The following is a 3,795-nucleotide window of genomic DNA, read 5'->3' as shown; positions in this document are numbered from 1 at the left end:
AATTGTGCAACTTTTATATGTTTAACTGTGCTTTTGTTTAAACGCTTGTGTCTCTGCACTCATAAAGAGTACAGAGGATTATTCTAGTAATAAATACATATATTTTTATAATATATAACTTGTGTGGTGTCCTTTCATTTGATATTACAGGATTGTGATTGGTAAAACAGCTTGCTTAACACGACCTCTTGAGTTAAGCCTTTAAGGCTGCTTAGTCCATGCTTCCCTTAGGATAGCTTATCTATAAGGTTGACTTACAACCATCACCATAAGGGATTGTTTGGACTGATACAAGGTGCCCTCAGAATTGGAGACATCATATATCAGGCCAACTTCTCACATTGGTGAGCAGCGGTGCAGATGTGAGCTTGCTGTTGTTTTACCATTGCAATCTTTTTATCAAATTGAAAGATCACATCAAGTACCTTAGGTACATATAAACAAAGCTTAGCATATTTAAGTTCTACTGAACTTAGTAGTTGTAGATCAAAGGGCTTAGCACACCCTGCCTACAACTAACTAGCAAGGTACAGTAGGAAAACACTTAGTGTAGGTAAGTGAACCACTTACACCTCACTAGCAGTCATGGCTGGCACAGAGGGAGCTACAGGCTCTTCACCTGTGTTGGTTGACCTTACCAAGGCACCTTCCAGCTATGACACCCTCAGCCATAAGGACCTGAGTGCCTTGTGCACTTCAAGGGGGCTGAGAAAGGGTCACAACCCTACCATTCCCATCCTGATAGCCATCTTGGAGAAGGATGACTTAGCTAAGGCTAGTGCAGTTCCCTTAGATGCAGGAGATGGAGTGAATCCCCCTGAGATTGAGAACCCCATAGACATAGAGGAGGAACATGAATCAGAAGAGGATGATTCAGATCAAGATCAAAGGACCAACCAGGTACTAGTGGGGAGGCTTAACCAAACCAACTTGGACCTACATAGGAATGGAGAGGGCGAGCACCTCCCCAGATCCTATAACATAGTTCCCTCAGGTAACAGAAGGTTGAGATCCTCCTCAAGGGATTCTCATATTTCTAGTGCCTCAAGGGAATCTCAAAGGGGAATGACTTCCCCCCAGAGAAAAGAGCATAGGGCCAGAATGAGGGCTGTCCAACTCCAGATAGAGAGGGAAGAGGTAGCCCTGGCTCAAGCTAAACTTGCTTTAGCAAGAGAACAAAAGTTGAGTGGATTAGATTCCACTGGTGGCAGCATATTTCCTAGAGAGAAAGACAGGTCCTATGACAATAGAAACCTGACAAAAATTGTGCCCCCCAACAAGGAAGGGTATGACATCCACAAATTGATGACTGCTCTGGAGAGAGCCTGCATGGTACAGCAGGTTCCTCAAGATCAGTGGGCTGCAACTTTATGGTACTCCTTTTCTGAGAAAGGGAGGGATAGGCTCCTCACAGTTAGACCTGAGGATGCCAAAAACTACTCTGTCCTGAAGAGTGCTCTTATTGAAGGGTTTGGCCTAACCACTGAGCAATACAGGTTGTTGTTCAGAGATACCCAAAAAGCACAGACTCAGGACTGGACTCATTTTGTTGATTGTGCCACTAAGGCTCTGGAGGGTTGGCTGCAGGGAAGTAAAGTCTCAGACTATACAGGATTGTACAATCTTATAATGAGAGAGCAGATCCTTAATAACTGTCAGAACCAGCTGTTGCATCAATACCTTATTGACTCTGATCTGACCTCTCCCCAAGAATTGGGAAAGAAGGCAGACAAATGGGTCAGAACAAGGAATAAGCAGAATCCCTAGAACCATGGTGGTGACCAGAAGAAAACAGACCAGAAGGGTGGGGATAAGAAAGATAAAGAAAAAGACCAGAAGTCTTCTTCAGGCCCACAAAATTCTAATAAGGAGGATGGTTCCCAAAATGGTAACAAGAAGAAGAAGAATGATGGCCCAAAGAAACCTTGGTGTAATACTTGTAAGTCCACTTCCCACTGGGGGAGTGAATGCACAAAGAAAAATCCAGTTCCAACCACTGCAGCTCCCAAAGCACCTGCACCCCCTAGTACCGTCAGCAGTGGTGGTACACAACCTAAGGGTATAGTAGGGTTGACCCTGGGTACTGAGATGGAGTCTGGCCTAGTCAGAATCCCTACTCAGGCAGGTCTGCTCTATGATGTGGACATGGCCATGCCCACTACTGTGAGTCCCAGTAACTTGGGCAAGTATAGACAGACGCCTTTAATTAATGAGTAACTGGCTCAGGCCTACAGGGATACATGTGCCAGTGTCACTATGGTGACACCTGACTTTGTGGACCCTGGACAAATTGTACTAGGTGAGAATTACCTAGTGACCAATGCAAGCAATGCCACTACTACACATAGTGTGGCTGTTGTTAACTTCTCCTGGGGAGGGGTAACTGGCCTCAAGAAAGTTGTTGTGAGTGCAGACCTGCCAGTAGACTGTCTGTTGGGCAATGATCTAGAGAACTCAGTTTGGTCAGAGGTGGAGTAAAGGACTCATGCAGAAATGCTAGGGATATCAGCACATGTCCTTGCTATAACCAGATCTCAGGCAAAGAAGTGCCTACCTAAACCTGTGGTGGATCTTGAAACTATAGACCAACCACAATCCAAGAGAAGGAGCAAGACGGTTAAGGCTGTGCCTTCCCACTTGCCCCAGGTTGAGGATCAGACTTCACAGGGAGCTGATTCTGCAGTCCAAGAGGAGACTGTCTCTGAGGAGCTTGAACCTGATCAGGTTGAGTTTCTGGGGACAGGGGGACCCTCAAGGGCAGACCTGGGGCAGGCCCAATTAGATTGCCCTTCCCTTGAACCCCTCAGACAGCAAGCTGCTGCTGAGGCTGCTGGGAATGCTCAAGGTACCCATAGAGTGTATTGGGATGATGGGCTCCTTTATTCAGAGGCTAGAGACCCCAAGCCTGGTGCCACCAGGAGGTTGGTCATACCTTTGAAATTTAGGGGCTTCCTTCTTACCTTGGCCCATGATATTCCCCTTGCAGGACACTTAGGCCAGAACAAGACTTGGGACAGGCTTGTCTCTCACTTTCACTGGCCTCATATGTCAGAAAATGTCAAGGAGTTTTGTCGCTCCTGTGTCACTTGCCAAGCCAGTGGTAAGTCAGGTGGCACAACAAAGGCCCCCCTGATACCACTACCTGTGGTGGGGGTACCCTTTGAAAGAGTTGGAATAGATATTGTGTGTCCCATGGATCCTCAAACAGCATGTGGGCACAGATTTATACTGGTGGTAGTGGATCATGCCACCAGGTACCCAGAGGCAATTCCCCTGAGGACTACAACAGCTCCTGTTGTGGCAAGGGCCCTTCTTGCAGTTTTCTCAAGAGTGGGCTTTCCAAAGGAGGTTCTTTCAGACAGAGGTACCAACTTCATGTCTGGATACTTGAAAGCAATGTGGAAAGAGTGTGGAGTAATCTATAAGTTTACCACACCCTATCATCCTCAGTGCAATGGGCGTGTTGAAAGGTTCAACAAGACCCTAAAGGGAATGATAAAAGGTTTACCTGAGAAGCTTAGGCGACGATGGGACATCCTTTTACCCTGCTTGCTCTTTGCTTACAGAGAGGTCCCACAGAAGGGGGTTGGCTACAGCCCTTTTGAACTTTTGTTTGGCCACCCTGTGAGGGGTCCATTGTGTCTGGTGAAGGAAGGATGGGAATTACCTCTCAAAAAGCCTAAGCTAGATGTGGAAAGTGTGGCTCACTGGTTAGAGGAGGCAGACCTGGAAGCAGAGGTCAGCCCGGGACCAGGGTTCAATTCCCGGCTCGGCAGGGTCTTGAGTCCTAAAATG

The 3,795-nt window shown here is 47.0% G+C and overlaps 1 pseudogene; it reads left to right on the top strand.

Annotated features, from left to right (window-relative positions):
• The first annotated feature begins 1,065 nt into the window (after nucleotides 1–1,065).
• LOC147748812 (uncharacterized) lies at nucleotides 1,066–2,938 on the top strand (annotated as a pseudogene).
• Nucleotides 2,939–3,795: the final 857 nt, after the last annotated feature.

Source organism: Lissotriton vulgaris, chromosome 1_1, assembly GCF_964263255.1.
Source record: "Lissotriton vulgaris chromosome 1_1, aLisVul1.2, whole genome shotgun sequence".
In the NCBI taxonomy this organism is placed as follows: Eukaryota; Metazoa; Chordata; class Amphibia; order Caudata; family Salamandridae; genus Lissotriton; species Lissotriton vulgaris.
The sequence above is the reverse complement of the archived record's forward strand: the minus strand, read 5'-3'. Positions and strand labels throughout refer to the sequence as shown.